Source organism: Macaca fascicularis, chromosome 4 (assembly GCF_037993035.2).
Source record: "Macaca fascicularis isolate 582-1 chromosome 4, T2T-MFA8v1.1".
Taxonomy (NCBI): Eukaryota; Metazoa; Chordata; class Mammalia; order Primates; family Cercopithecidae; genus Macaca; species Macaca fascicularis.
Window position 1 is genome coordinate 95,239,203 of NC_088378.1, and position 14,617 is coordinate 95,253,819.

The 14,617-nt window shown below is 36.2% G+C and overlaps 1 long non-coding RNA gene across 2 annotated transcripts in view; it reads right to left on the reverse strand.

Annotated features, from left to right (window-relative positions):
- The window catches only part of LOC135970584 (uncharacterized), a 77,702-nt gene that overhangs the window by 29,265 nt on the left and 33,820 nt on the right, over nucleotides 1-14,617 (reverse strand). The window lies entirely within an intron of this gene.

The following is a 14,617-nucleotide window of genomic DNA, read 5'->3' on the forward strand; positions in this document are numbered from 1 at the left end:
GCATATTATTGATGGTAAAATTTATAGTTTAGCCCTAAGTTTAAAAGATATCAACGTAGAATTATAACTGAACTGGAAGAGAAATGAACAATATCACTAGATGGATACAATGAACAGACTTTGGATCTTCTGTTTTAGGAGAGAGTGATCATGTTTTTGTTTATAAAAAGTCATATTGTACTATGCAAGATTGGAGCATGTTGGTTTTGCTCTGGTTTTTCTTTGGAAGATAAATATAGGCAACGAGGCCGGGCGCGGTGGCTCAAGCCTGTAATCCCAGCACTTTGGGAGGCCGAGACGGGCGGATCACGAGGTCAGGAGATCAAGACCATCCTGGCTAACACGGTGAAACCCCGTCTCTACTAAAAAATACAAAAAACTAGCCGGGCGAGGTGGCGGGCGCCTGTAGTCCCAGCTACTCGGGAGGCTGAGGCAGGAGAATGGCGTAAACCTGGGAGGCGGAGCTTGCAGTGAGCTGAGATCCGGCCACTGCACTCCAGCTTGGGCGACAGAGCGAGACTCCGTCTCAAAAAAAAAAAAAAAAAAAAAAAAAAAAAAAAAAATATAGGCAACGATTGTGGATGTTGAGTCACTGCACAGCACACTGTGTTCAATATTGTTCAATGCACTTGACATGCGTTCCCATTCCTTTCTTATACCCTCCCACATATCACTTATTGCAAAGGCTAAAGTGCTAAAAAACTGTATTTCTAACCTTCCTTGAAGCTACAGCCTTGGATCTGGTTTATATCCTACCAATAAAATGTACTTGAGTGAGTGAGTTTTTTGGAGAGAGAAGGTAATTCAAATAGCTCAGACAGACTTAACTCTGATAATAGCTGAATCCCATGTTTCATCATTTATCATCAGCTTCATTAGCATGGGGAAGATATGATGTTATCAGTGATGGTAGCACTGGCAGAAGCAGTTTTCTGACCTCCAAACTTTTAAAAAATGTTAAATAAATGGTTCTCAATGTTTGGATGAGTGCCAAATAATTGGCCTAATTTGGGCATCCACAGATCTTAACATAGAACTGATTCCTACACCTCTCCTCTCTTATTTTGGGGGTTTCTTAAGAGCTGATGACAGATTTTAAATACAGATAGTTTATTTGAGCGTTGCCTCTAGAAATCTAGAGTGAATGTGTAAAGGGAGTAAGATAGGGAAAGAGGGAATGCCAATCAAGGGTATATTCTAGGCTGGTTACTACCGTGAGCCACTGAAATACATCTGCTGGGAGCCCTCTGGGGAACCATAAAGAGACCACCTAGAATCTTATATCTGGAGGATGAGAGAGACTGGGTATCTATCTACAGATTTCTGTCTCTCGTTGGTTCCTCGGGAGCATTGTCTGTACCCTCCCCCTGACATCTGGGATATGCCTATTTTCAGGCTAAGTAACTCTGAGACAGAAACAAAAAGAGAAGCAGCAAAAATGAGCTTGAGAGGGGACACTCACTGCCAGTGATCACGGAACTGTCCATTACAGCCCTGAAATGAGCAGCAAGCTGAGGGAATGTAGTTTTGAGCACCAAACACTTCATACAACTGATTTGACTCTCAAGAGCAACTCCCCACTCAAAAAAAAAAAAAAAAAAAAAAAAAGACTGAGCTTACTCTCTGGCTTGTAGTGTAATCTCTAGTGTGTCCAGTTGTTTGCAATATTCTCTAGAAGCAAATTCATTGTGTAGTCCACGGAGCTATCCAGGTGATATTTATTATTAGTTGATTTATTAGCTGGAGCCCTAGTTCTCAACATAATTTATAAGAGAACTTTCTTTTTTTCAATGACAATATAAGAAGTAAAGCTTAAGTGCTATAATGCTATAAATTTTGTGGATGAGGAAACTGGGAGTTTGTTCTGTATACAGCCTTTTCAAACTGCCTTTTTTTTGACCCAACTTCTTATTCCAACAACAATTCATCAGTCTGGCATTTTTCGGGGGCTGTGGTTGAAAACCTGGTTACCGCCTTCACTACAGCTGCCTCTGCATATAACTTGGTGGCAGTTTCCTCTACTTCGCTTCATGAGTCTATAATTTAACTGCCTACTTTCCATCTTGCAGAAAATTATTGAAATATCTTATCTGCTAAAGTCCCTTCATATTCTTCCCATTGTTGTAGGTTTAGACATTTTAGATAATATTTGACTATTTTTTTTTAACAGAGCCTTGAGAGGGATAGAAAATAGATAGATGAGCTTACCCTACCATCTTGAGTCAGAAGGCTCTTCAATGTTCCTTTAAAAAAATGTTTTTGGACAGAGCGAGACTCCGTCTCAACAAAAAAAAAAAAAAAAAAAAAAAAAAAAAAAAAAATGTTTTTGAAGGCATCCTTGAACCAATGAGGATTCATTCTGAGCTTTGTCACTGATACAACCTTGAACAAGTTACTTAATCTTTCTGAGTTTCTTTCGTTAACTGTAAAATGGGGATATAACCTCTAACTCGATTAATATATGGAAATTAAATTTAAAAATGCATACAAAGTATTTAGCACAGTGCCCGCTTCATGGAATTGCTTAATAAATGTGAATTCCCCGCATTTTTCTTGGCATCCTCTTAAAAGTTCATTCATCCTCAGATTTGGTTAAATTATTTTAATTTCATTTCTTAATTTATTATGTGGCAGTAATGGGAAAGGCTAGGTAGTTTGCAGCATTATTATTCTTTTCACAGTCATACAAAAGAAAGAGAATAACTGCCCTAGGCTATTTTCTTGTCATAACTGATCCACAATATGTTTTTATATTCATTTCCAAAAAGGGTTACATTCCCCTCCACCAAGAAACAAACTATTCATTATTTATTTACATCAACATCATGACTTTCTTATTCCTATCTATTCACAGCTTAAAGCTTACTTCTAAAATGGCTTTTCTATAGTTAGAAAATTATACTCTCTTTCTTGGGAACTGATTGTACTAAGCATTTTTAATGTAACATAATACATTGTGTATGTTAACCACTTAGTAAAGGATTCAATTCATTGTTATTTATACAGCATAGCTAGTTACAGTGCTGCTCTGAATATGGAGTTCCCTTGGAAAATATTTATAAAACATGTAAATAATAAAATCTCCTTTGCAGAGAGAAATCTTTCAATTAATGAGTTATTGGAACATTAATTGTACCTCTTCAGTCCTGATATTGTGGACTGCGGATTAATATGATATAATTTGAATTCAGGCAACAAAAATCACTATAGAAAATAGCATGATTTCTTAATCAAGTACTGAGGCACTTCAAAGTTCATTTAATAGCAAAACAAATTTAAAGAACTTTCTATAGTAGCTCTTATTGCTTTATGTTAGGAATTAATTTGCACCCATTATAAGACAGTAGTGGAATAGCTCTGGTTAGAATAGCAGGAGAGATAATCAGATTAAGGGCTCATGGTCAGACACTGTGACAATAATAGAAATTAATGACTTTAAATCCAGAGGGGCCTGCCATGGATCCCTGGATTAAAGAACATTACTAATACCATGGCCATCCCTGAACACATCTACAAATCTCCTACAGTTTGAATACAAGTGCTTGAAAAATATTTATTAATCATCTAAGCAAAATTAAAGTTATTGCATTATTGATGCTGCTTCTGTATGCTAATTTTTCAAGTCACATGTTACAATTTCATTATAAATCATAATGTTAAAATTAGACTTCATTTTTTAGAGGAGTTTTAGATCCACAGCAAAATTAATCAGAAAATACAGAGAGTCCTAGACACCCACTGCCCTATCACAGACACAGTCTACTCCACTATTGACATCCTGCACCAGAATGGTTCAGGTAGATACAGCGAACCAATGATGACCCAAAGTTCATAGCTTGCATTAGTGTTCACTCTTGGTGTTGTATATACCCTATAGGTTTTGACAAATGTATGATGTGTATCTACTATTAGAGTGCCATATAGAATAGTTTCACTGCCTTAAAAATTCTCTGTTCTCTGTCTAGTCATCCCTCCCCCTTTTGCTGTCTTTACAGTTACACTTTTTCCAGAATGTCATATAGTTGGAATCATATAGTGTAGCCTTGTCAGATTGGGTGCTTTCACTTAGTAGTATGCATTTAATATTCCTCCACATATTTTCATGTATTGGTAGCTCATTTCTCTTTATCACTAAATAATACTTCATTGTCTAGATGTACTACAGTTTATCCATTCACATACTAAAGAACATCTTGGTTGCTTCCAACTTTTTGTAATTATGAATAAGGCTGCTGTAAACATCTGTGTACTAGGTTTTGCATGGACATGAGATCCTAACTACTGTGGATAAATATCAAAGAGGGCAATTTCTGGTAAGAGTACTGTTTAGTTTTGTAAGAAACTGACAAACTGTCCTCCAAAGTGTCCATGTCATATTGCATTCAAACCAGTAATGAATGAGAGGCTTTGTAGCTCTACATTCTTGTCAATATTTGGTGTGGTCAATGTTCTAGATTTTGGCCATTCTAATAAATATATAGTGATAGTGTTTTAATTCACATTTAATTCACAACATTTAATTCACATCAGAAGTCTTTTTCCTAATGAAAAAAATTGATGTAGCTTAGTTCATCCCATATTTCATTTTTGTATTTAAAATTCATTTTGGTTTGCCTACTTCTCTACCATAATTGCATGGTCAGGGGACAAGGTTATTTTTTTTTTAATTTTTTTACAAGTATTCATCCTAGTAGTTTTGACTAGATCTCCTGAAAGAGTTTATTGTAGATGGCAAAATATTTTTAACTGACATCTTCCTTAATTATTATTTAACTATAAAATACTAAGACCCTGGGCCAAGATAATTCTCACTTACTCTACTTACGTTTGGCAAAGACAGCTACTCTTCACCAATATTCATTTCCTCCTCCTCTTTCTGGCTACATGTTTTCCAGCTCCCTCACAGTAACTGAGAGCTGATCAGTACATGTGAGTAGAAGCAACAGGTACTGGTTCCCCCTTGATTCATGAAAACCCTCTCCACATGAATCTCCACTCTCTTTTCCCCTTCCATAGGTGCGTGTTTAAATATGTCGGCTTGTTGACAAGGGTGGGGCCTGGGTCCCCAGCTCATCCTTTGGAAGCAAGCTGCCTGTTTTCTGAACTGAACTGTGATTAGAGCAAAAAATAAACTTTTGTTGTGATAGTTGCTGAGATTTGGGGCTCATTGTTACAACAGTTAGCTTACCTTGACTAAAACAAAGTGAAAAAGCCAAGTTACATTGAACATAACAGAAGAGAAGAAGGGTACACACAGCAGGTCAAACTGAAAAACATCTACTTGCAGAAATTCAATTACCAGTGTTAAAATAGGCTTTGTTGAGTAATAGAGATGATGATACTCTGATTATTTAAGCAAAAATATGCATTATAGGATGAAAATCATCAGATTAAAAAAAAGCGAGTTATTATGTGCTGGAGTATCTTTTTTGACAAAGGTTGTGAAATCTTTTTCTCATGAAGATATAGATTCACCTGGAGTGATTAAAGTGTACAATACAATCACATCCAAACCTAAAAAACTGTATTCAAAAAGAAATCAGAGGTTAATTTCAGAGAATATGGATTAAAGTATAATCGCTGTATGTGTGGGCCCTGTATGCCCTTTGTACCGCTGAGTCCTGCTCTCCCAGCATTTTGATTCACTCTTGGGTAGGAGAGGCTTGTGCTTTGATTTTCTCACCCCCGTGACTGGTACTTGTGAGAGGACTAACCATGCATGGACATTTGGTCTGTAAAGGAGAAATGGTGATCCAACATGGAGCATTCCCTGGCCACAGTGGTCATGTTGGATTGTGCCATACTCCCTGTGCCACCCACTTATTGACCCTGCACTGCATTCTATGGTCAGGTGTTCCCTTAGTTGTATAGAGGAAGGAGCATAAGTTTGCAGTTAATAGAATCCACTTGAATGTTTTTTGCAGATTGGTTGCTGAGTTATTAATAGTGAGGTGGCAGGATCCTTATAGTATGCGCCAAATGTTCATTTAATTAACATTTCCCATTGTCTGTGCTAAGTGATTAAGAAGCATGAGTTCTGGGGTCAGCTGGCTGAGGTTTAAGTCCTGGCTCTGACACCTATGGGCTATATAAACTAGGGCAATATCACCTAACTGGGCTTTTGTTCTCAAGTTTTTGGCGAGGATTCAATGAGACACTGCCAGAGAAGCAGTTAGCCCAGGGACTGGCACATATTAAATATTCAATGAGTAGTATTATTATTACAGAGTTTCCATCATATTATTGGCAGAATACTTCTTATTGTTGTCATATAATTGTAACACTACATAATAATTACTTTGACTTGTAACTTGTTTCATTTTCATTTATATTTATCAATAATCACAGGAGGCAGGGTTTACCTGCTTTGGCATTCACAGTGCCACATGAGCTGTTTAGTTCAGGAAAGGGATCACCTTAATTATCCACTGGACTGGAGCCTGTTTTATGCAGTAGCTTTAGGGACAATTAATGAGCATGTGATATGCAACTAGAAAAAAGTTCTGATTTTCCTATTCATGGGATTTATAGAAATTCGGTCACCCTGAACTAATGGGACTCTTTACTATTGTGGGTGTAGTATATGTGGTATAAAGCAGACATGCAGATCATTTAATGTTTTTCTCATAGACCTATTAAATATTTAATATAACTTAATTGCTTTAAGCTTGGTCCAAAATGTTTTCTTATATACATCATTATGGTATAAGTGCTTCTTAAGATACCTGGACATGGCTATGGAATTGTACTACTGCCTGAAATTAACTGTCTTTCAAAGACTTATTTTTGAACAACTTCAGTGGTGATTAAGCTTACAACAATTTATGTAACATTTAACCTTCCATATTTAGATTTTATGTCAGAAGTTTCCTAATTGTAACTGAAATTTATATAACTACTAGGGAGACAGTGGTATACTTTTGGAAACAAGACATTTCCTTGTCAAGAAGTAGTGTGCTATGCCTGTAATCCCAGCACTTTGGGAGGCCAACGTGGGCAGATCACCTGAGGTCAGGAGTTCAAGACCAGCCTGGCCAATATGGTGAAACCCCTTCTGTACTAATAAAAAAATTAGCTGGGTGTGGTGGTGGTGCCTATAATCCCAGCTACTACTCCAGAGGATAAGTCAGGGAGAACTGCTTGAACCCAGGAAGCAGAGGTTGCAGTGAGCCGAGATCGCACCACTGTACTTCAGCCTGGGAGAGAGAGAGCAAGACTCTGTCTCAAAAAAAAAAAGTGAAGAAGTAGTGTACTTATACCAAAACCTAGATAACATAAAAAGAGTTTACCTATCACTTTTGTGGTAATTGTACTTTATACCCTCAGATTACTGTTGAATATATTCATTTAACAAACATTTAAAGAATTTCTTATATGTACCAATTATTGTGGTAGCCTCAGGAGGATAATAATGTGCATCCCAAAACTTTGACAAAGCCATTGACTTGTGGGGAAGATTGGTGAAGAAACTAATAATTACAAGATAAAAGGTGTTTAAAGTCAAGGTCTAGATTAAAGTGAGAAAAAGTTAGAACCACTTCATAAAACCTTACTTCTCATTTACAGACAACTTTTATGAATATATATACACATTCATAGTATATTATATATGAATACATATTCATAATAACACATATATTTTCTTGCCTAGACATGCAGAGATTTGTGTTTAACATTTCTGGTGGCCAGTGCAGTCTTAGATGTGACACTATTGGAAACCCTTGAGACAGTATTAACAGAACACATGATTTTTCTATAAACGAATTGAGGCTGAGGCAGGAGGATAAATTGAGCCCAGGAGTTAAAGCTACAATGAGCTATGATCATGCCACTGCACTCCCACCTGGGAAACAGAGCTAGATCTTGTCTCTTAAATTAAAAAAAAAAAATTATCCAGAAACAAACTAGGAATTATTTGACCAAGTTCTTATGGTCAGCCAGAGCCTGAACTAGAATTCAGGTTTTTTGGTTTTGTTTTGTTTTAAGTTTTTATTGTTTTTTTCTTTTGAGACAGAATCTCTGTCACCCAGGCAGGAGTGCAGTGGCATAACCATGGTTCACTGCAGCCTCAACCTTGTGGGCTCAATCAGTTCTCCCACCACAACCTCCCTAGTAACTGGAACCACAAGCATGCACCACCATTCCTGCCTAATTTTTTTTTTTTTATAGTGACAGAGTTTCACCGTGTCCACTAGGCTGATCTCGAGCTCCTAACCTCAAGTGATCCACCTGCCTTGGCCTCCCAAAGTGCTAGGATTACAGGTATGAGCCACCACACCCAGACTACACTGAATTCTTTAACAATTGGAAGCTAATTGTATACATGGTATATGTCAAATAAATAGAATAATAGGCTGAAATAAGTGTGTAATTTGTTAGCTTGTTTCATCTCTACTGGAAATTAGGTTATGGTTTAATATAAGAACACAGTACAAATTAAAAGAAGATTTAAAATAAGTACAGTGAACTTTTACTATTAGTTACAAGTTTTTAGAGTTAATGATGCAGAGTTAAGATTATTGATATGGTGCTTGAGAATGCACTAAATTTTATTCATTCCTTTAGTATGCAGTTGTGGCAAAATGGTGAAATGCCCAACATATCACAATGCAAGAGTATGTAATAAATGCCTCTGAACATTAAGAAAAATGTTAATCATCTTGAAAATGAGAGCTAGCTGACATGTTATAAGTGTTAATTTATGCAATAGTAACTAAATAGATGTTCGACCTCCATAATGAATGATGACAGAGTTTGCCTTGTTAAGCAAGTTTGGATTCATTGCTGCTAGTTTAAATTGATATTATGGGAATGTTCCCCAGGCATATTGTGATATTACATAATGCACCTAGTATCTATATGGGTAGTCTCCCAGTTATTGTTGTATTGTGTTCCAAAAATTTGTTGATCATTCATTCATCTGGCCTTCCAGCTGAAACAATGTCATACATAAATATTAATCCTCAGGCCTACCCACAGGGCCTATTGAACTTAAAGTTCACCTGAAATAATAAAAAAAAAAAAATAGAATCAATAGTGTTTTTCTAAGAAAGGCTTTCAGAATTCTAACTCAAAGTACTATTTTGGGGGCAGGGTGGTGCAAATGTAATTGTGATTTTTGCCATTTCTTTTACACCAACTTAATATCATAGCTGACACTCCCAACACAATAGAAGCAGGAACCACTCAGCTCCAAGCCATTGCTAGTCACTCTAAAATCTTGGAGCAAGACCACTAAAGATAAGAATAGGAGATGAGGAGGCAGGGAGGAAACAGGTCTGTGGGAGATAATCTCCTCATTGGGTTATAAACCTCCCATCAGATGGCAAGTTCTTTGAGGGCAGAGACAACGTCTTACTAGTCTTGCAATAGGTGTTTAAGGGCTTGAAGTTAGGCAGAAATAGAAGTTTTTAAATGGCTGCTATAAATAGTCTGGTAGTAGCTAAACTTATTGACATATAATTCATCCTAGGAATACTTTGATAGCTTGGATTGCATCCATGAACTAAAAGGCAAATAAGTGCTACATTTTGAGAAAGCTGCAGATATTAGAAATAAAATCAACATTCTCTGAAGTATAACAAATAGTAGGCAAACATTACCTACTATTATTACCTTGAGTACTTGCTATGGCCGTCTCAACACTGCCTCTCTATGTCTATCCCAGCAATTTTGAATTATACCCATAACTCATCAGCACTTTATTTTTAAAACATCCCCAATTAATGAAAAATTTCTTTCAGATCAATAAATATTTATTGTGCACCTTCTTGGTACAAGATAAAGTTGTAGGAAATAGGTATGGTCAGCCAGTATGACTGAAAAATGTTGATTCAGGCAAGAGTGTGTTTGGCTGCAAGTAACAGAAAGTACAATTAATAATAGTTTAAATGAATAGTTTTGCTTTTTGTTCCTTACATAATCAGAAGTCTGGAGGCAGAGGACACAGATTTGGTATAGTAGCCATTTTTATCAGATTGAAGAATTGTATTCATGTAATTACATGTATGTAATTTTTATCCTTTTTCTCTACTGATCCCATCTTTATTTAAAAATTTAATGTGTTGTTCATGGTATTTTTGCAATAATTTTTATTCTTTTAACATAAATTATATTAAATTGCACTTTAATTCCATTAAAATATTCATCTTGATTACTTTTTTTTTTGTATCCCCTTAAATTTTGTGCCTGAAGCAAAGGCCTCACTCACTTCACCTTACTCCTGGCCCTGCCAATTTCAATGACTAAAACAATTCTTGTTAAACACATGTACATTGGCCATTTTCTGAACTCAACCCTTAAATTACTTTTCAGTGTCTGAAGCTTCAGAAAGAAGGAAGCTCACAAACAAATTGGTGTTTGTGTTTTCAACTCTTAGAAATGAGAATGGAAAAACCAAACCATCTTTAAGCTGTTTTGTACTGGGGAGCATGAAATGTGGTTGCATAGAATGGGAAACGACTACTAACAGTGTGGCTCCTAACCTTGGCTTCATCCATTAGAAGCCATGAGCCAATGAGCAAGTCAAAAATCCTCTACTGGCATCGGTTTCTTCACCTGTAAAGCAAAAGTAGTAAAATCTGCTTTGCCTATCTGTCCAAGTTGCTATAAAAATCTAATGAGATCAAGAGTGTGAAAGGCTTTTTAAAACATAAAAGTATGGAAGAGCTTTGTAAACTGTAAAGCACCCGTTGAGGAGGTCAGCTAGGGCAGAATAAATGAGAAGAAAGAAAGAATCAGATTCATAGAATGTTAGCTATAATCCAGACCAGCCCTCTTATTCTGATGGTGCAGAAAGGGAGAACAGGGAATAAGCATCTCTCACCTAGACTGAGACAGTTAAACAGTAGCAGAGATGGAGCACAGCATAGGCCTCCTGAGCCCAGGCCAGGGCCACGACTCTGCCTCTTACTCAAATGTATGATCTCTAAATCATCAGATTCAGGGTATAATCTGGACAGCTTCTACCAGGACAGGTTCTTTCTTCTAGAAGAAAGAGAGAGATTTTTATGTGTTTTGTGGAAAAGGAAAATAATAGGTACACAGAGAGAGGAAGGAGGTAGGAAATTGAGATGATCTGTTTCTGAAGTGTAGCTAATTTGGACTGAGACTAGCAAAACTGGCATTTCCAGGCTCCCATCTCAAGGTGTGGCTACACAGACAAACCACAATGAGTTAGACTGACCATGTTTTTCAATTGTGGTTGGTTATGCCTGTGGTATAAAGACACTAGTTTAACAGGAAAACTATGATGTAAGAGTTAGTCATTTCTGTTTACAAATAAATGATCTCTGAAAAAATTATTCACATTAAAATAATGTGGCTCTCATAGAATAATAATTTACTTTAGAAACTAAAGAAGAACACCTAGAAAAAGACCCCACCTGCACCTTCCTGTTTCTGGTAATAAAATTCCTTCTCTAAATTTCTCCATTCTAATGAAACTAAAAATTTTGCCAAGCTCCACCCAATTCCTCATTGCCATGCCTGATTCATCAACCTAATTATTAGTTTTTACACGGTACAACTTACTCTCTAGTGGTACAAGTATGAGAGTTTTATTGACATTAGTCTTAAATAGCAAACATAATTTAAAAAGTTAAGAGTAAGAGACACAAAATTCAGTTAGAGTCATGTCTCAGAACACAAATATTATAAAAATTAAAGATAAGTGACATCACATCTCTTTTGTGAACAGCAGTAATTTTTAAGGGAATGAAGTTCTCTGCATCTTCTCTAAGTCATTCCTAAAATCTCATTGTTCCTTGAAAGTATTTGTAACATTGCTGAAAAATCACTCAAACTGTTCTCTGGTTGGCAAAACCACTCAGTTTGTTTCTGCTGGACTTCATCCAAAAGATGAATGAAATTCTAGGGACTTGTTTTGAATAATTATGCTAAGCCTCTAGCAAAATTACTACATCACCTTAACACTGCCAAATTTCCTAAAGCCTGGCTACTCCTCATGAATATATTAGGAATCCTACTCAAATTGTTGTGTCACAGATTAGTTGCCATTATTCTTCATTCCTGGGAAGGGTGGGTCCACTCCATTTGAAGGGAAGTGTTGGAATCTACACTACCTCTGCTGAATAGTCTCTTTAAAATTTAAGAGAGATGTGCACATCTTTTTCAGTCCTAAGATAAGAACTCACACACACACACACACACACACACACACACACACATTTCAATAGTATACACTTTCTGAAAAAGTAGGCTAACATGATTGCTGTAGTCCTGTGTAAATGAATAAAGGATGTCCAATGTAATGACAACTTTTTCTCTTCCCCAGAGTTTGGGAATCTAAAGCAAGAAAACTTTCATTTTGTGGAATAAATATTTAAGCCAGAATTCATACAATGTTGTTGATGGCAGTAATCTTTGGATGCCACAATGAGTAAAAAAAGGAGGAAGGAAAGATCAAACAAACCAAGTGCAGTTGGGAGATAACCACCTGAGATTCTATCCTTTGCCTGGTTATCCAACTCAACGCAGGATTTAAATTTTGTTTAAAAGAATTTGCCTTTCTAGAAGTCTAAATATAAAGATTGGGTTTCTAGGATTTGTTCTCTATATTTTCTGTCCCCATTTTCATCATTTTTATCTCTTTTCTCTCCCTTATTGAGTTCTAGGTAAAGACAATGAAATTTCATCTTCATTGCCTCCACTGTGGGGTTTTTTTTTTTAATCTTTAACTCTATTAAGGCATGATTTACATCAGCAGTCCCCAAACATTTATGGAAGATAATTTTTCTATGGTGGGTGGGGGAGGATGCTTTTGTGATGAAACTGTTTCACCTTAGATCGTCAGGCATTAGTTAGATTCTCATAAGAAGAGTACAACCTAGATCCCTCACATATGCAGTTCACAATAGGGTTCCTGCTCCTATGAGAATCTAATGTCACCACTGATCTGACAGGAGGTGGAGCTCAGGTGGTAATGCTTGCTCACCCACTGCTCATCTCCTGCTGTGCAGCCTGGTTCCTAACAGGCCACAAACCGGTACAGGTCCATGGCCTGGGGACTGGGGACCCCTGTTTTACATAACTGAATGCATCCATTTTAAGTGTGCAGTTGGCTCCAAGGGACTGCTGACTTGCTTTGTCAATGTAGATTATGTTTGTCTTTTCTAGAGTTTCATGTAAATAAAATAACACATTTTGTACTCATTTGTATCTACCTTCTTCTGCACAGCATAATGTTTTTGAATTGTCTCTATTGTTATATAACACTAGCTCGTTCCTTTTTATTGTTGAGTAGCATTTTATTGTGTGGACATAAGCACAATTTATTTGTTGACCTGTTGATGGACATTTGGATTATTATGGTTTCAGTGAGATTTATCCCCATCAAAATTCATGTTGAAATTTACTTGTCAATATAGTGGTGTTGGGAGGTGGTTCCTTGAAAAGGTGTTTAGGTCATTAAAATAGATCAATACTTTTCTCAAGAGACTGGGTTAGTTCTTGTGAGAATGGATTAGTTTCCACAAGAGTGGTTGTTATAAAGGCTGCTCCTCCTGTTTGGTCCCTTTTGCGCATTCCCACTCACCTTTCTGCTTCTTTGTCATGTTGTGATGTAACATGTGAACCTCATCAGAAGCTGAGCAGATGCTAGTGCCATGCTTTTGGACTTTCCAGTCACCAGAATCATAAACCAAATAAACCTCTTTTCTTTATAAATTATACAGCCTCAAGTATTCTGTTGCAACAACACTAAACAGACTAAGACAGATTGCTTCCAATTGTTGACTATATGAATAAAATTGCTATGAACATCCATGTACAAGTATTTGTGTGGGCATATATTTTCATCTTTCACGGCTAACATCCTAACAGCAGAACTGCTAGGTTGTATGGTAATTGCATGTTTACCTCTTCAGGAAACTACTAAACTGTTTTTGCAGATGATTATACCATTTTCCCTTCCCACCAAGAATGTATAAGAGTTCTACTTCCTCCATATCTTCATAAACAATATTATCAGTGTTTTGTCTTCATTAGTTTATGTTGTTAATTTTAGCCATTCTAATGGGTTTGTAGTGGTATCTCATATTGGCTTTAATTTGTCTTTCCCTCATGTTAACAATATTGTACTTCTTTGATGTGTTTCTTCTGCAAAATGTTCAAATCTTTTACCTATTTTTACATTGGATTGTTTATCTTAGTATTAAGTAGTGTTGTTTAAAATAATCTGGATACAAATTTTTGTCAGATATATGTGTTCCAAATATTCCCCTCAGCCTGTAGCATTTGAAGAGCAGTAGTTTTTGATTTTGATAAAGTTCATTTTATTGATTTTTTATATATTTAATGTTTTTCATGTTCTGTATAGAAAATCTTTCCATACCAAAAGATCACAAAGACTTTCTCCTATATTTCCTTCTTAAAACTATAAGTCTATAGTTTATTTACAATTAATTTTTGTGTATCATGTGAGATAAGAGTAATTTTTCATTTTTCCTCAAGTAAATATTTAGTTGTGCCAGCAGTATTTGTTAAGACTCCCTCTTCTCTATTTAGTCATATTAGGACCTAGGATACAAAATAATTGAACATATACATGTGAATTTCTACTAGACTCTATTTAATTCTGTTGATCTAAATATTAATC